At 39.5% G+C, this 19411-nt stretch overlaps 1 protein-coding gene across 6 annotated transcripts in view; it reads right to left on the reverse strand.

Annotated features, from left to right (window-relative positions):
- Positions 1–19411, reverse strand: part of LOC146760789 (uncharacterized) — a 207806-nt gene that overhangs the window by 171398 nt on the left and 16997 nt on the right. For all 6 annotated transcript variants that reach the window (XR_014947269.1, XR_014947268.1, XR_014947266.1 and 3 more), the window contains exon 3: positions 6070–6189. The gene's annotated coding sequence lies outside the window, so the exon portion shown is untranslated. The remainder of the gene's footprint in view (positions 1–6069; positions 6190–19411) is intronic.

The following is a 19411-nucleotide window of genomic DNA, read 5'->3' on the forward strand; positions in this document are numbered from 1 at the left end:
TTTTTATTTTCTTTTATTTGATTAGGATTGATGCCTTTAATATGTCTAACATTGTTGGTTTCACTACAAAGGATTTTGCTTCATCTTACAGCAGAAGCAAAATATTATGCAAATTGAATAAAGGACTTCACAAGACTATCCAGTTCATGTGAATGCTAGCTAGCAAAGAAAGCTGTTGCTGGCTTTTGAAAAATCTGTCAACAATTAAGCTCATCAAAAGGAAATTCATAAGCCGATTTAGCAGAAATGTCTCACAAAGTCTGAACACTATAAGGTACGTTCATGTATTCAACTCAGTTAAAGTTCTATTCATGAATTAAAGTAATTACCAAAGATTCATATATTTTTACTAAAAGCTTGCTGAATGCATAAATCCAGATATAGAAAGAACCTCAAGAATTCTAAATTACTGCACTTCATTGGAGTCATTTGCAGAATTATCTTACAACAGGAATAAATCAGCTTTCCAAATCTTCTCACATTATTCTGAGAAATACCATCATTCAAAATCAAGTATGACAAATGAAAGATATCTAATACTTGTGCTCAGTGCCCATTTGCTGGGCTTATATTTCACATACTTTTGGAAGAAGGAAAAAAACAGATCTTTGTTACTACATTTAGAGCATTCTATAGTCTTCATTTAAGCCAGAGGATGTGGGATTTGAAAGGGTTCTACAGAGCAGGATTGTTCCTGAAACCTCAACACCAAAGTAGGTGATTCAATAAAATAATACCAGCACTGCAGACTATATGTCCATCTCCCAAAATCCTGTTACAGGACACACACAGACTTGTAAAATAAAGTGCTTCTTTAGTCTTGTGATTTGTCCAGACCATAGTTAGCAATCCAGAGAAGTATCTCCAGGAAATTACAAGCTTCACTAGGGAAATTCTCCCTACTCTGCCTGTTAATTTTGCTAGCAAACTCCAGTTATTCTGAATTTTGCACGTATACATGATTTGAACAGATCTGACTCATCGCATTGTGTTAAAGTCTATCTTCTTGCTTCTTCCAGTAATGAAGTTTGTGTTGATGTTGTAAGATCCTGTTCATGACCTTAAAGCCAGTTCATAGGGTTAGACCTTTCATTTTTCTTTGTTCAGCTATTACTTTCTGCCACTGCTCTTTCATTATTCAACCTCAGGTCTTACAGGAACAGGAGTTGGCTGATACTTATTTGCGAAATTCTTTGCCTTCTGATCTCAGGAACTTTGAAACTCTTTACTTCAGAGTGTCAGACTAAGCCTGGATTAGGATTCTGTCTTTCATCTACAATTCAGCAAATGATTCAGCTTTGGTCTGAAACAAGTTATAAAAACCTGACCAAATAATTTCACATTGTATTGGAAGAAAATCTATTGGGGAACAAATGATATTATGACACTTACTCAGCAACTACTGTTCATTTCCTTTTACATATAAGCAAGGTTCAGATATTGCCAGAAAATTTCAATGTTGAAATTTAAGGTTGCAAGACTGTTTTAAAACACTGCAGTGATTGTACAATTACTCCTAAAACAAACAGACCTAAACTTAACTCCAGAGTACACTAGGCTGAGATTTACAAAAATAAATGCAAATATGAAGGTAGAAGTCACATAGGTGTGAAAGAAGTAATTTCCACCCCACACTGAAGAGATAGTACACATTAGTATACAGCTATGAGTAATCAAAATATTGTTCATTGTTGCAAATCAAACTCAGTGATTTTTATAGACATCTGTTTTCTCTCACATTTACCACATACATAGATGTAGTGTCACTATTACAGACATCTGACTCATTCAGACAAATCAGAAGTCAACCATTAAATCAGTGAGAAATAAGCAGCATTAGAAGCCATGAGGAATATAAGATGCATGCAGCATAGGGAAGATTACTGAAGTTGCCAGGCCACCAAGCTCCTTGCATAATGCTTTGCTAAAGATGAGGTGGTGCTCAGCGAGCAAGACCTCTTTTCGGTGGGTATCCACAAAGCTCATGGAAGCTAGTGGACACAACAACTATCTTCTACTCAGCCTAAGCAGTGAGAGAGAAAAAAAAAAATAAAAAAAAATACTCCTTTTGTTTAGCAATAAATACAACAATAGGAGCTAAGGGCTAAATTGCGAATCAGCATGACAAAGCTGGAGGAGGAGCTGGGCCATGCAGCCTGAAGGATCTCCCCCAGAGTCAAATGCAGAAGTGGGAGTTGGACTTTGCTTTTTGGAATAACTACTTCATGTCAGAAGTAAAAAAACATGCAGGAGAGCAAGGAGACAGTCCAGAGATGGGTCCACAGAGGCTAGTGAAGACAGCAGCATGGCCCTCAAAGAAAAGCAGAAAGCTTTCTGGGCACAGTGCTGGCTGCTGGAGGACTTGGAACTGAACAAAGAAACACTTGAGGGTGTTCAGAGAAATTTAAACTAGTGGAATATTATTTTAATTAAATAGGACTGTATCAATGACATATCTGACAGTTACCACAGTCTCCTCCCTGCAGCAGCAACCTGTGAGGCCTGTGAATTTGGCAGCTATTACAGCTAAGGGGGAATAATCAGAAGACCACAAATATCCTTCTTGCAAAGTTCACAACATCGGCATGACAGAGGTGCATCCTTGCCATACTTCTATGGAAAGAGTATCGCAAACCCATAAAGGAGCAGGAAGAATGCACTCACCACCACCCAGGTACCAAAGAAGGCCTCAAACATTTCAATGGAAAAAAATCTTTGAGTAGATGATACAGCTGTCCAAGCTTCCTAGCAGGTGAAGTATAGAGACCAACCTGCACATCAACAGCTAGATTGCAGATGAGTGCCCCCATGTCTTTGGAGAGCACTGAGCCCAAGACAGAAACTTGTGCCAAGACTGAAGGGGCAGCAGCCATTCTAATCTAGCAATCAGACTACAATCAATTCCTGCTGCAAACACAGATGTTATAGAAACCTTGGCCATCATGGCTGTGTGAAAACCAGTGGCATGGCCAGCAGAACTGCTGCTTTAGCTTCCACGCTGCCAGCAGTTCTCTCCTGCTATAGGACAGAGCCTGAATCAGCCACTGAACACACAGGCAGTTCATGTCTGGCTGCTCCTGCCATCTTTCTCTCCTCATACCTCTCCATATCATACTCCCTTACCCCAAAATGTTCTCACATCTGGGAGCAGGAACTTGGCACCAACCAAGCTCATGTTTCTGACTATGACAGCTCAGCTAGATTAAAATTGAATCTGCAGTAAGGAACTACACTCATAAAGCACTCTCTAGAGTCAGAATGAGTCAGTGCTGCACACAGCTGTGTGGGTCTAGGTAAATCCCACTTTGTGGCATCATATTCCCCATGTGTTTCTGTGGGCCTATCTGTAATTTTGCAGTTTGTGCTTAATGCAGCTGAAAGGCTCTCATTGACTTCTCTACGTTTAGATCAGACACTTAACAGAAATTTCAAAATAGATCGATTAACTAACCTCTGCATGATTTATCAAGTAATTTTAGAAGGTAATGCACAACTGCTGCTGTTGCATGCCAAAATGAACAACTGAGGTGCTTAAAAGTATCAAAGCAACTTCTAGCTTTAAAATCCTGTCTTACCTCCGAATTTAGCTACCTCAACCCAAGTTACTGAAAACAACTGGATTTCTTTACCATCTCTTACTGACTTTTATCTGAATTTCTCTAATGTACATCCCATGTAATAATATCTCCCTTCTTCCTTGTAAGTGTAAAGACCTCAATTTTAAGTGAACTTTGTGATACCTCAGTACCATAAAGTTCTTTCCATGTGAGTTAGGCTAATGTACTTACATTTCAACAACAGTGTTGATTTTTTTTAAAATACCTATTTGACATTTAAGCTATGTGCAATAGTTGGCAGCTTACTGGTATACTAGAGAGACCAGATTTGCAGAAAATCAGTTCTTCCTGCAAATTTTCTAAGATATATTTCATACTGAGCATACTAAAATAACTCTGAACATCTTCTAAAAGCTTAGCTCTTACGAAGGAAGGACAAAGCAGATTGGAGTAACTAAAGAGCACAGAGAAAGCAAGTAATTTGTGCTAAGACAGTGAGGAAATCACAAGCCTAGAAAGAGCATGCAGAAAACTGGCTGTGCTCTGTCACCACTACTGAACAATACTCCACTGTGCAGCTTTTTAAATACATAACATTTAGCACTTTTTAAACACATAGTTGTTCTGTAGATACTGATTTCCTCTGATCCAAGTATCATCATTCTTCTCAATATTTGATCCATCTCTATTGTAAGCTCTTAAAACAGCTACAAAATATTGCTAATATTTTTGAGCTAATAGCGTGTTTAGAAGGTCGTGTCAGGTTATTGCTGGGAGGATTAAAAGATTTTCTTTCCTCCAGAGCCCTTTGTTATAAGAAACCAAGGAAATTTAAAACAGGATTTACTCCTTCGAACCAGGACAAACCAACAGAGTACTGTGGCAAGAGCATAAAGCAAGGGTACTGTGGGCCAGGAAATTTACAAAGAAAGCTTTCTACGAACTCAAAAGTTAAGCTGAAGTTTTAAAACTCCTAATGGTTCTATATTAAGGGCAGCAAAAGGCAGCTAGTTTCACAGTAAACTCACTTTTGTAGGTCCTCTTACAAAGGATTTTGTTAGTTTGTTGTAGCTTATTGGTTGTCAATAACACAAGTAGCTATTTCTAGCATTCGTATGCTACATTTTGCAGCTGTCAAACTTAATTCAGGTCTTGCTGTCTGTTCACAAGGTCATGAGCAAGAAAGGCTAGCGATGACTATCAGCTATAATTTCAAAAAGGCCCAGTGAAGAAACAAGAAAAACAGGCAGGGAAGAAGAAGAGAAAAAAGGAAATCCAGCAAAATTTGGTCTCAAATGTCAAAGCAAATCTTCCAGCAGACATAATGAATTTTCTGAACTGATCATTCTTAAATATGAAGGAAATTCTCAAACCTTAGAGTCATGCCTATGTGAAGTTTTGTACAGTCTGTATCTTTATATGTGTTATCATCATTGTGTTAGTCAGTTGTTGTGAACAAGGTGAATGCTATGCCAAGTGAATGTATGCTCCAACTTAGTTTAAAATTGGAACAAATTAGCCTTATGAAATGATTGTGGATATACCACAATCCACTGTTCATAATGCCATTTGTTTGGAATACATCAAAACACAGCAAATCCAAGGACTATCAAGGTATAAGATATCATGTTGCTTCCTGTCTTTATTCTTTCAGATACATCTCTCACATACCCACAATTCAGACCTTGCTTTTTCCATACACCTGATCCTGAAAAACATTTTTACTTCTGTTTTAAAAGTCACTAAAGTGACCTTAGCATTCATTTCTACATTTTGCATCGTTCTGACTTTTTGAGCAATACCTTTGGTTACATGCTCACGTTCCCGTGGAACTGGACCTACAAATATTCTGACCATTTACAAATAAATGTGTCATCCCTTAATGGATATGCTGAAAAAGAACTGATGCAACAACACTGACAAAAATATTTATATATGTTTTAAAAAAGATTTCACCAACAGGTGGCTTTCATCTACTCCACAACATTGCTAGCTTAGCTACTGCAACATCAGCAGATGTTTTTAAGCATCATCAATAGGATTACTCTAGAATTTACTCATCATAAATCAGCATACTACAGTGCCCATTCTGGTGGGAAGTCTAAATATTCTGCATCTACCAGACCATCCATATAACAGTATGTAGTTCATGCGAGGGTGACAGAGCTCACTTCTATTTGGAATGACAGCTTGATGCAGTATTTCAAGGCTTAGCCTAACTTGCCCCCAACTTGAGGTCAGGCAGCAACCATTCCCAGAAAACATGTTTGTTAGATGTGACTGAAAACAGTTTAGCACTTGCATTAAAGTAATAATTAAACATGAACAGTGTGCCTTGATGTTGTTTAAATGAATGACACATTCCATGCCCAGAGGAGTTTTCAGCTCAGTTTTGTGACAGACAAAACATAATAATTGATCCAAGAAGAAATTAATGAAAAGAGTACCAAGAGGTTACAGCGACTATCATTCTGTTTGAAATATATTTTTTGGTGTTACTAGTATAATATACCTTGTCAAAGAAGGCGGAGTTCAGTCTAGTCCAACATGCCTCCACTGAAACAGCTGGCACAAAATATCAGATGGGCTTGTTAGCAGCTTCCTCTTGAGAGCTGTTATATAATCACAAGGGCTGTAAACAAGAAAGAGAAAGAAATGGAAAATAACTGGATGAAAAAATCAAGGAAATAATTCTTTATATGCACCTATCTCTGTGATTCTAACCTGGACAGAAAGAGGAACCTTGAGTTTCACTTCAGCTATAGAAATACTCTAATTTACTATAGCTCTTCACAGTATTTTTTAATTTATTTTTTTTTTCCACAGTTTGTACCAGCTAAATATTTCCAGGAAACTTAGAGCAATTGATATTGCTGACATATCTACACAGAAGTTTCTCTTCTCCCTCTAAATCACAATGCTGAACAGAGAATCCTAAGCCAGCTGACTCTGGACACACTCCATGCAAAAGAAAAGAAAAGAAAACACCACCACTAGGGAGTATATGAACACTTAGAGAAATCTAATTTGTGTCTGGGTGCCCAGGAGGAACTATTTTCCATTTCTACAGGAGCTGGAGGCAGCTGTAAATATGGTGCACAAAAGGGTACATTAGGAAACTAGAGTGCATTTCATATGATGTTGTACTTAAAATGTAGAGGGAAAGCTGGAGGGCAAGGCCCTTACCCTTGTTTAGTGACCATGTCCCAGTGTCCTGCTGAATGGATCCAACCAAAGTGTGGCGGCTGAAGCTCAGCTGACACAAACACTCAGGGCAGATCCTATACTAGTATCATGCTGCAGAGCAGGGAGGCCTCCCACCTCCAACTCCACCACCAGAGAGGACACCAAGAAGGAACACATGGTACTAGAAATACTGACAGCTCTCAGAAACAAGAGCTTTTCTCAAAAGTGTAAGGTGTGAAGGATACACAAAGGAGCTGTGCAATGCGAGGGGACACCAGTTCTGATGGACAAGAAGAGATGGTTCAGCTTCAGACAGCTGATGAGGTTACTGTGCCCAAGCTTCCCCTCACCCTCCCTGCACTGATATTTGAGCTGTTAGTAAACCAGCTGTAGAACCACTGGAGTTATTTAGCACTTTAAGGGTGGGGTAAACAGCTAGAGGTGATAACCACATTAGCTGTCTCAAGCTGGCAGCAACATATAAATCAATCAGAGGCCTCAGGCACACTGAAATGGGATGTGCAGACAGCAGCAGACCAAGGGAGCTGCTTAAGCTAGCCAGTGGAAAACATAGAAACAAGTGCAGTATAAGATCACACATGAAAAGACATTTACAAATGCATCTGGAGACTGTACACTGCCACTCAAGTGTCAGGATATTCATCTGTCTCCACTTTGGTTCCATGCCCTTCCTTCACCAAGAGATTTTAACCTTTAACTTCCAGCAGAATGTCAGGCCACCAAGCTGCCACAGTTGTTTTCCATCATCTTGTCCACCTCCCATTTACACAACAACCTTATTTTCTTCCTTTTAAGATATATATATTCCAATGTCATGATACCTATCAGTGTCAACGTGTAGTAACCTACCTAGCTCTCCTTTCTCTGTGTTAAGTGTCCTAAAACACATTTACTAGAAATTGTTCTTGTCCTTTGAATACAGAAAAAGGAAAATAAAGCAGGAGCATTCATAGAGGGGTGCCAAGAACAAAAGCGCCAACCCCAGCTAGTGTTTCTCCTGGGTAAAAGATTTTTGATTCTGCCAAAACAGGCAAAAGATCTGAGCACAAATGTTTTGTCAGAAAGGTATAGTCCCTAATGAATAGTTGATTCAGTATCAGAAACAGACTTTTTCTTCATAAAACTGTATGTAATATGAGATATACTCTGCACACACTTTTTGCTCTAACCACAAGTGGAACAGGAAAGGGGATGAGAACACTTTTCTCTGTTTTAAGCTGTGTCCCACAGACCAAGAGCTTGATGTGGTCAGGACTCAGGCAGTCGGCACAAATGCAAAAACAGACCAATGGGTCCCATGGCAATTTCACTAGCAGAAACTGGTCCAGAAAGTATTAACATAGGGGGAGAGAAGGTAGATGGGAAGGCAGAGGAATACCAGTGACACCTAGAGACATCCATAAGCACTAAAGAGCCATTTAAACATAATTCCTTCCATCCACCTAGCCCACTAGCCCTGGTGGTTCAATTGCTTGTGCAGAGAATTGTGCTGTGCTGCCAGAAAGCCACATGTCTATGGGAACAGGTGGAGAACTTCAGCCACCACCTTCTCTGCACTGAGCACTTATTTTTTTGGAATGAAAGCATCAGCTGCAATGGGCAGAAAAGCAAAAGTATCACGACCAATCATGCATTCTTTTCATTCAGTTGGAGAGCACTTTCCCTCTTCATTATGCTCAGCACTGGCAGGTAATGCAACTTCCCTCCAGAATCCCATGCGCTGTGCATATGGGTTGAGTCCAATATTAACCTACAGAGCCATTCTAAGTAAAAACATGTTAAAGAGAAGTGTGCTTTAAAATAGAGCTATAATCATGTACTGTACTCAATGTGCTTAAACTGTGCACGTAATATAGTTCATTGCAATAACCACTTGGTACTCAGGTTTCTAACACAAAGGAAGATATAGAATGGAATTTCATTTCAGTCTGGAACTAATACTGGAGTACTGCCAGTCCCATGCGATCCATAAAAATTCTTTGTGTCATAATGATGTGTCCCGTTGTCTTGATCAAGGTTTCTAAGTTATTCATTTCTCTGACAAACTTACACTGAATATATGTTAATCTAACCGCACCTCAGGAATCTACTCCTTCACAATTTTTCCTCAGCATATGTAGTAGTTAATGCTGTCTTTGTGCATCTAGTGCTCTTCCATATAAATTGAAGTCATTCAAAAGAGTAGGGAAAATGTAAACATCATCGCAAAAATTTCCCCCTTGCTTGCAACTACCTTATCATTACCTGCAGTCACCTTACCAAGTTATATTCACTACACAAAACCCAGCGATAGACTGAATGCATTATTAAAGTAACACAGCCTACTGTAAATCATTCTAAAGTTCTCGATCAATTAGGTCATCAGAAAATAAATTAGCAGCCCCTTGTTATATACTTAACCTTCTGGGTTTTCATTCAGATTTTCCATCCAAACTGAACTGAGGTAATCAATTTCTGGTGTTATTCGTGACTTTTTCATAAGTATTATTTATTTTTCAATTCCCTTAAATTATTTTGCATGGGAGAATCAGAACTGCAGCATGCTAAAAGATATGGAATAATGATTAAAATGCATAATTGCCCTGTATTTTTATAAAGTCTCTCATAATCTTCTGAAAAGCCACTGAAAAAGAATGGGAAAAACTAATCCACGTTATAACACTGTAAACCTTCTTAAGATTATTAAGCAACCTCTGCACTACTGGGAGAATACAGGCCCTCATTCCTTCAGCTATAAGCTCTAGCCAGCAGATGGTGGGTGCTCTCCTTCAGAAAAGCAGCACAGTGCACCTGACAAGGGAGGAATCTTAAGATAGGATGTGCACAACAACATATCTGCTTTCCCCTGGCTGGTACATCAGCCAATGGAGGATTTGATCCAGGAAGATAGGAATGCACAGTTAGAGACCTCCAGTTGTTCGAGACTGAACACATATGAAGGCTAAGATTTCTGAAGCCAAATTCCTATTAAAAACAATAGAAATTTGGGTGTACAAATCCCTTAGTCTCTGTCCAGCCAAAGTAATTCCTCTTCCCCCAGCTTCTAGCTGCTACCCATTGGTTAGCACTGCTGGTGCAGTTTTTTAGAAGGATTTGTTGCACAAAAAGAGAGACTTATTAAAAACAGAAAAGAATGTGTTGTGCCTCTGTAGCCAGAATCATAGTTTAAAGTCTGTAGGCCGGATTTTCCTGAATGCTCAAAAGATACAAAACTGTTATAAACCCATATGAACCACTAAGGCCAAGTATACGGCTGTTTTTCGTCTCCAGTGATTCACAGGAGGCATGTTTACTACTGTAACTGACACAGAAAGCTTCCAGAAGAGATGAATAAAGTCATGTTTTCATTAATATTTTTTTCTTTTTTAAACACATTACTCCATTGTTTATCGGTTCAGAGGCTATGATTCACTTAAGGATAACTTCATCTTATACAGAGCTATAAAAATGAAATATTTTCACCTTATTCTAGGATTATTCTCTTTTGCTATAAATAACCAGAGCTGGCAGGCCAGCAGTCTGAAAATCCCTCTTTTGCTTTCCCAGTTCACTCTGTTTCTAGCTTGACTAAAGCACAAGGTGGATAGTGACTATCTTTTGAGCTAAAAAGGTGCAATTCTTGTCTCTGTCCAAGGTGAATTTCACTCAAGGCAGACCAGCAGCTTAAAGCATGTTTGTGACAAGATCCTGAAGTATTTGTACAACCAGCTCTTCTGTTACTTTCCACTTAAGTAATGTGACTTCAGATAGATATTTGTGCATTTGCCAGGAATGAAGGGGGGAAAAATAAAGCAGCCTTTTAAAAACTTTCTCATAGTGGTTGAAGGACAAGTCATCTGATGAGTATATTTATTGCCATTAAATAATTTGGGAAATGTAGAAGGATCGTTTCAGTCTTGGGTCTTACCGAATAGATCAGACTATAGGTAAATTGCTGTATTCTCTCTTTTTGGTTTGTTTTTTGTTTTAGTTTGGTTTTTGGCGGGGTTTTTGTGTGTGTTTGTTTTTGTTTGCTTGGTTGATGATTATCAGGGCAAGATTTTTTTATTTTTTTTCCGTTAAAATTCTTTCTGAGATGAACAGAGACATCCATTGTCAACCCAGCTTCCTAGGGTGTTAGCTGCCTGCCTGCCAGGAGCCCAAATCCATGAGATAACAGATACAGTGCCAAGCTTCAGCTAGCAATTCAGCCATTGCCCAATGCTCCACACAAGCACTAACAAAACAGCCAGGTGTGACTCAGACCAGACTGCACAGAAGTGACTTCTGGCTCTAGGGAAGAGACCCAAGTAGCGTTCTGGCCAACTTTCCTAATGGAGGTGAAAAATAAATCATGACAGACCAGCCTGAACATTCTCCTTAGTTCCACATTTATGGCCCTCAGGTGAAAGGGGAACTAGAAGACAGGATGTTGACTTCAGAAAGACTGACACAACACTGCACAAGCCCAGTCCCCAATGCTTTCATCAGGCAGCCAGCAGAAGTTCCACAGAGGATATTACTATAGGATGGCTGGCTGAAAACTGTATTGTTATTAGTAACTCAGTGGAAAATATACATCAAGCTTAGTTTTGCAAAAGGCTACCCTAAAGCCCAGTTCTATTCTGGGCCTTCATTAACAAGTAAAAGGATGGAATATTAAGGTATGCTCAAATTTGTAAGACATCCAGCTGCGAAGAGTGGAAAAACCTTCGCAAAACAGGATTCAAAGAGTTTCTAATTATCACATTGGCTCTGAAAACAGTAAGATGTAATAGAAAGAAAAGTTCTACACCTGGGCAGGAAAATCAAACGTGCAATTACAAAGCAGAGAACAGCAAGTTAGCTGCAAAACTGCAGAAAAATCTTAGATACAACTTTGCCTAAACCGAATTGGCAGTATGATTCTTGCAGATGAAAAAGTACATGACATTTCATAAGAAGAAATCATTCTACACTTCTTGGTATTAGCAATGCTTCAAATCAAAAATATTGTCCAGTTTCAAACAATATGCTTCATGATTAATACAGACAATCTGAAGAGTGCAGAGAAAAAAAAAAAACAGGTTGGAATACAAGATCTAGGAAGAAAAGCTAAAAGATTTGGGTTTGTTTAGTCTAGAAAAGAGACTGAGAAAAGACATAAGTATTCAAATATGCAAGATACTTTTATGAATATGACAGTGATCAACTGTTCTTCAGGTCTATCAAGGTTAGAAGAACTGCTTACCACATGGCAAAAGAAGATTTGTTAGCTCTTAGAACAAAATAACTAACAAAAACAGCAGTACACTGGAACAGCTCACTGAGGCTGGCCTTGGAATCCTCACCACTGGAGTCTATCATGGAAAGGTTAGGCAAAACGTTGTCAAAAATAGTCTTTGGCTCTGCTGCAGAACAGAGATGGACTGGTCGCCTGAGCTGCCTTCCATGCCTACAATTCTATGATTTACTAAGGAATAAGAAGCTTCTTGCACAAGCCACTCTTCTTAGGGGTTTAAAAAGTCACACTGACTAATATATTGCATACAAAAATCTCTATCCTGATGCCAAATATTTCAAACTCTATTTAAAGCTTCACCACTGTAAGATCTGTTATGTCCTAACAGGAAATTCAGGAAGTAGTACTCTGTAGTATTATTGTAACAAGGGAGAAGCTGAGTAAAAAGACTTTTCAAAGTCTCGAGTTTGACCATAGGTCAGAAAAGGCCAATGACATTTCTCCAACAGAAAATAAGTCATTTACAGTTGGGGTTGTCTCAGTCTGTGAAATGCCAATGCATAGCAGTGATGGAAAAATGGAAATTGATTCAACACACTGGTACAGCAGGCAATCTGGCATCCATCTTGAATTTAAACACTAACAAGCTAACATGTTTCAGAGAATATATCTTGCATGTTGAAGATACCAGAAATACTTTAATCTGATGAAATTGGTGACCATAAATCACAAACATACCCAATGGTAAGCACATACATCTGATGAATACATCTAACACTCAATAAGAAATCCCTGAATTCTCACAGCATCAATTTAGAAAAGTGAATACTTATTGTCTGGATCAAACTATAATCAAGCCATTGCACAAGCACATAGAAAACAGTCACTGACTGTGAGCCCAACCAAGGAGCCATTAGAGCCCTTTGGACAAAGGGATTGCATCACACCATGAGCAACACAGATAATACAAAGTACTCAACTCCTGCCTCAGACCTTCCATGCCACTGACTAAACACAAGTTTAAATAAATAAATAAAGGAACGCTACTTAAAAAGAACTGGTGAGAATTAGAAGATACACTAAACACAGCAGGAGATACACTCTGAAGAAGTAGCATGGTGACTCCTTACAGTTGTAAGCCTCTCCATGCTCAGAGGCAACCAATGGAGCATCAAGCCTAGCAAAATCTAGCAAAATAGAAACAGAATCATATAATTGTAGCAGTTGGAAGAGACCTCTAGGGATCATCCAGTCCAATCCTCCTGCTAAAGCAGGTTCACTACAGCAAGTTGCACAGGAAAGCATCTAGGCAGGGTTTTAACATCTCCAGAGGTAGAGAATTCACCTCTGTGGGCAGCATATTCCAGTGCTCTGTCACCCTTACAATAAAGAAGTTTTTTCTCATGTTCATATGGAACTTCCTATGTTCCAGTTTGTGTTCATTACCCCTGTCCTACTGCTGGCACCACCAAAAAGAGCCTTGTCTCATCCATTTGACATCTACACATTAGATATTTATAAGCATTGATAAGATCTTTTCCCAGTCTTCTGTTCTCCAGGCTGAACAGCCCCAGGTCTCTCAGTCTTTTCTCATAAAGGAGATGCTCCAGACCTCAATCATCTTTGTGGGTCTCCATTGGATTCCCTCTAGAAGTCCCCTGTCTTTCTTGAACTGAGGAACCCAGAACTGCCTACAGTACTCCAGATGTGGCCTCATCAGGCCAGTTTAGATGGGAGGATAACACTGTACCATACTGTCAAATGCTAGGACAAAAATCAAGTAGAGGTGGAATTCTTCAATGCTTGAGAGAAATTATCATCTTTACAGGAGAGTTACCAGAATAGCCATGCTGATCTGAAAAGGTGTAATTCAGAAAAGCACATAAGCTTCTAAAGTCTCACAGACTTCAAAGGCATCTAAGCAGTTGGTGAATGCTGTACTGGTCAGAAAGATTCTCCTGAGATATTTCTCCTCAGAAGCATTTCACAGAAGTATGTGGAAGAATATGACCTACCTGCGAGAATAATTATTAAAAACAACATCCAAGGAACTGGAAGAAGCTCAGGTTTCTTGTTAAAATGTTTAAAGAAAGTTTCTGCAAAGAGTCTGTTTTAAAGCATTTCTACATACACATTCTGTTCTTCAGAGAACCCATTCCTGCATTCCTTGCAAACCCAAAACACCCGCTGACATCATTAGGCAATGCGTTGGCATTAAAAGGAGGGGACTGAGCCAACAGAGGTTGTGGGTAGCCAAAACTGTGCTGGAGACAGTTCGTCCCGGTTCGGTCAAACTAACTTTTGAAATCCCAGCTGGTTTATAAACTGTGAGCCCCCTAGGGTCCTAGCTGACCCCATTCCCCATTACTGCCGATGGCACTATGAGGAGCTGATTGACCCATGCTCAGCACAGATGGCCACACTCCTTCCCTCAACCCTCAAACCAGAGCCCAGAAGTCCCTTCTCCTCCTATGCTTGGAGAAACAGCTATCCCAGCTTCCTGGCTTAGCCCTGATCCTATGCTCCCTGGCCCCACTCCCGGAACCAATTCATATGCAGTGGGCTACACATCCTGCTGGTGGAGAAGGGCTAAGAGGGACTGTCTTGAAAAGATTTAAAATCTTATTAATGAATACAATACGAACTTCAAAGTCCTACTGGGGAGCAGTATTTGTGTAACGGCAAGAAAGAAAAACAAATGTATCTTGAATCCTGACACAACTAAAGGCAGCAGAGGGAAACACCCGGGGAGCCAGGATTTCAATCAACAATTGATTTGAGTACCCATTCTTGTGGTAGATGGAAGGAATCTGCTCAAGAGAAACGTAAGAAAAGAAGCTACAGATGGAAGGAAAACAGAGATCACTAAGGCAAAGAGCAAGGTCTGAAAAAAAGCCAAAGTGAATTATAACAAAAGCAGCTAACACAAGCTTGAACTCATGTCAGTTAAAATGGAAAAAGGAAAGAAAAGAAAAAAATAAAGCTTTATTAGTACTAACTAAATAGGCCTCCTGTGAAGAGCTGATGAACGCTTATAATTCTGTCATTCGTACTTTGCTTAAAGAGCCTTATTTTGCTCTTTTACAACCCACATACATGAACATCATATAACTCAACATATAGAAAGCATGGGAAGCTGTGATTTCACAGTAATATTGCTCTCAGCCTAGGGGGAAAAAAAGAAGAAAAAAAAACAGAAAAAAAACCAAAACAAACAAACAAAAAAAAACCAATAAGCCCATAGGGGAGAGAGCAAATCCAGCTCTTGAAGCTAAAGTCTCTTCCTCACATAATGAGGGCATTGCATTCACACAGCGCAGAATCTTGAGAATTTAAACCGTCTCTCTGGTCCTTGACACATTATGCTCTTTTACAGTTCTGGACAAAAACCAGTTCCTTGATGTAAGAGGTCTCAGACAGATATATGTAGGTTGCTCTTAAAGTAATACCTCCTATTATTTCCATGGAAAATACTATGAGTACAATTACACTGTTTAGTACAACAAAATCTCTGCTACAAAATGCTATTTTTCAACATAGTCACCACCATTAGCTGTGGATTTTCACCAGTAATAAACAAGAATCTGCATGCCATACTCACAAAAATCTGCACCAGAGAAGGTAACCCACTGTCACTGTCTCTACTGCTGAAACATGCCACCCACCACCTCACTGTGGTCACTTCCACTGTTTGGTCTCCACCAGCATTCACCAAGCATTGATGAATGTCAGTGGGTACCATTTTGTCCACATGGAGGAATTCAGTGACACACCTTTGCTTCATACACACTTCCACATCAGACACCATTTTGTCAGACTGCCCCTTGCCCATCTGTGGCACAGCAGCAGAATGTAATGGAATATTGGTGAAAATGTTCAACCTCTACTTTCAAATCACAAACATCCATCTCTGACATCGTGGGTCAACATAATAAAATAGGAGGCGTTATTTTCAGAGCACCCTTTATATTTACTGCTGAAGGCTGCAGATGTGGATGCCTCAGATGAACCCTGAGGAAAACACAGAATCTCAAACCCAAAACTCTGTTCAGAAAATTCTCTTCATACAGGATGGCAACTGCATTTTTTTAATATATCTGAGCTGGCAGTCCAAGTTGAGATTTCAAAGTTGGATCCTATGGGCAAGGTACTGCACCAAACTTTAGGCCACAACATATTTGCATGCTGTAAGGCTGACAAATAGATCACAATTTTTACTTTTCCCAGGGGACAAAAGAGAGGAAGACAGGAGAATATCAGTATGACTAATAATGCCCTTAAATAAGTCATGTTACTGGTCTGTTTTCTGACTGCAGAACTGCCGCTGATGTCCAAGGACCAATTCTTGATAATATTTTTCATTTTCCCAGAAAGCGCACTGGCAGAAACATTAGTCTTCCTATGAGTCTCCTTTTGGTATTGGATGAAGTTCAGAGATTGAACTCTCTGGACTATGGACATCATCAACTGGGAGAAATCCCATTTGGTAGTTTTCCTCCTATCTGACTGCTCTGCAATTCAGCATCTTCTGCTATTCATTCTCTCCTCTGCCCCCTTAAGAACGTTAGTTTTCCTGCTTCAGTAGAGCCAGCGTACAGATATTCCAAAGAAAGGAGCCAAGAGCTGTAAACACTCTCCAAATTTCTCCATTGTACTGTTTGGCACATAAGGAAAACAATTTTTGACATTATGAATGTTTTTCATTATCATGAGAAAAAAAGATCTGAAACTACATTTCCCATCAGGCACAACAACTTAATTTTGATGGTTCTGAGGACAGTATCATTAGCTATCCATTACATTATTCTGACACGTGTCATATTAATCATTAATACAAATAAATCAAAAAGAAATGAATCACATGAAAACGAACTAAATGTAAAATCTCCAACAGCAAAAAAAGAACAACCCAAGTACTATCGTAATTCAGCAGCCTTGCTTTCTATAAATGCATTTTATACTTGATTTCTCATTTCCATAATAATTATTTTTTATTATTTTTTCTTTTCATTACAACTACGTATTCACTTGCAACTGAGGAATGTGAAATAGTTCTTCAAGCCTCCTTGAAGTCTACAACTAGTTGTGCAGCCAGACCAGATTGTCTCAAGCTTAGTTCCTAACCTTAGTTTTGGCTTTGGAAAAAAAATAATAATAAAAAAAAAAAAAAAATGTTTTCTTCAATCTTGTGATGAATTTCACAGAATTTCCAGGAACATGTAAGCCACATATCAAAACTTTGTAATTTAAAGTCCCATTTTGGGATCTGGAAGAGGCTGCAGTTAATATTCATTGCATGTATAATATTTTCTCATGCAGTGGAATCTGTGTTCAGTGGCATCAAAATGTGGGTTTAGCTGAAGAGCACTCTTACATAAATTAAGGCAAAATGTTTATAAAGCGTTTCATAGGCAGAAAAAATATTTTTTGAATGAATCAATAAATGTAAATTTCACAGCTCCTTTTAACAGGAGAACAGATTCACTTTTTGCATCCAATTTCAACCAAATCTGAAGCAGTTTTACTAATGCCAATGGAATTAAATGGCTATAGATACAGTTGTTGAAGTCTTACCCCTTTTGAAATCAGTGGCAAAACTCCCAGTGCCTTCAGATCCCATATGTGTAACTCACAGGCACAGCACTGCTCTGCATTGGCCTACTAACCTTTGTGACTTAACACATGCTACACTTCCTGTTTGTAGTCTCTGAGGTAAGCCCTCTGTGCTGTTGAAGGTTCCTGGCCTAAGGTATCGTGTTCTTTGTTTACTGTCTGGCTGCATAGATGTCTGGCACAGATTTCAAAGTACAGTAGCTCAAAAATATGCTCAGTGCATATATGCATAAACCCTGTAGTGGATTGCATCACACATTCTGCATCTGAAACAAGAACACATACCTAATACTCTCTGTATTACTCATGGCTTGCATCAAGCAGGTAATAAAACACAAGTGTATCAGTAGTATGAATAGTAGTTTAGCATTACTGGATAAAGTGGATTCATTCCAGGCTGACATCAAGAAAGTGAATTCAGGACATTTCTCTTAAAATGTGTAAGAAGGAAACATCCGACATACTCTGCAAGATCAGTACAGTTCACCTAATCCAGTTTCCTTCCGTGCCAGTATTCACAGTACATACAAGAAATTCATTGCTGTACATTTACTGAATTTTGTTTCCTCCAATTTTGCAAGGCTTGGCACAGTCAAGTATTTCAAAAAAATTCAACATCATATTAAAAATATCAACTTAGTCTCAATAAAACAAGTGTCTCAGTGCAATGGGAAATCTATTCTATATGCTTCCAGAGAGGTCACTTACTGTATTTGCTGGACTGGATTGCATTGAACTTGCTGAAATCAGGCACCTCAGCAATATTTAAGTGACATAACTGAATTATAGAGAATCATAGAGAAACCTCCCAAGTAAAGCAACACAGTGAAGGTGAAACACCTAGTTAGATTCCAGACAACCTTTTATATATCTTTCTCTGTCCAGCTTCAATGAAACATCATTATTACTCTTGCACCATATTTGCAGATCATCTTGAGTGAGACCACAAGGCATATCGTGCAGGACAACCAGCTGAACAGGTCCAGTCAGCAAGGGTTCACAAAAAGCAGGACCCTGACCAATTTGATCTCCTTTTACCATCAGGTGACCCACCTGGTGGATGAGGAAAAGGCTGCTGACATAGTCTAATTAGACTTTAGCAAATCCTTTGACACTGTCTCCCACAGTACTCTCCCAGAGAAGCCAGCAGCCCGTGGTTTGGACAGATAGGCTCTTTTCCGGGTAAAGAACTGGCTGGAGGGCTGAACCCAGAGAGTGGGTGAATGGAGTTAAATCCAGCCAGCAATCAGTCACCACTTGGGTTCCCCAAGAGTCAGTACTGGGGCCAGTCCTATTCAGTATCTTTACTGATGACCTGGACAAGGGGACTGAGTGATCCTCAGTAAGCTTGCAGATTTCACCAAGCTGGGAGGAAGCATCAGTCTGCACGGGGGTAGAAAGGCCCTTCAGAGGGATCTGAATAGGCTGGGATGAGGCCAATGGAGTGAAGTTCAGCAAGACCAAGTGCTGCTGGTCCTGCACTTCAGCCACAACCCCAGGCAATACTACAGGCTTGGGGCAGAGGTTGTAGAAGAAATGGATGTGGAGATGTTGGTCAATGCTCAGCTAAAAGTGAGCCAGCAATGTGCACAGGTAGCCAAGAATGACAATGGCATTCTGGTTTGTATATGAAATAGCATTGCCAGCAGGAGCAGGGAGGTGATCGTCCCCCTGCACTAGAGTACCACGTTCAGTTTTTGGACCTTCACAGGGAATACATCAAGGCCATGGAATCGGTCCAGAGAAGGGTAACAAAGCTGATGAGGGGTCTGGACCACAACTCTTTTGAGAGTGGCTGAGGAAACTGGGATTGCTTAGTCTGGAGCAGAGGAGT

The sequence above is a fragment of the Coturnix japonica genome, chromosome 5, assembly GCF_054131305.1.
Source record: "Coturnix japonica strain WE chromosome 5, WE-NBRP24, whole genome shotgun sequence".
Classification (NCBI taxonomy): Eukaryota; Metazoa; Chordata; class Aves; order Galliformes; family Phasianidae; genus Coturnix; species Coturnix japonica.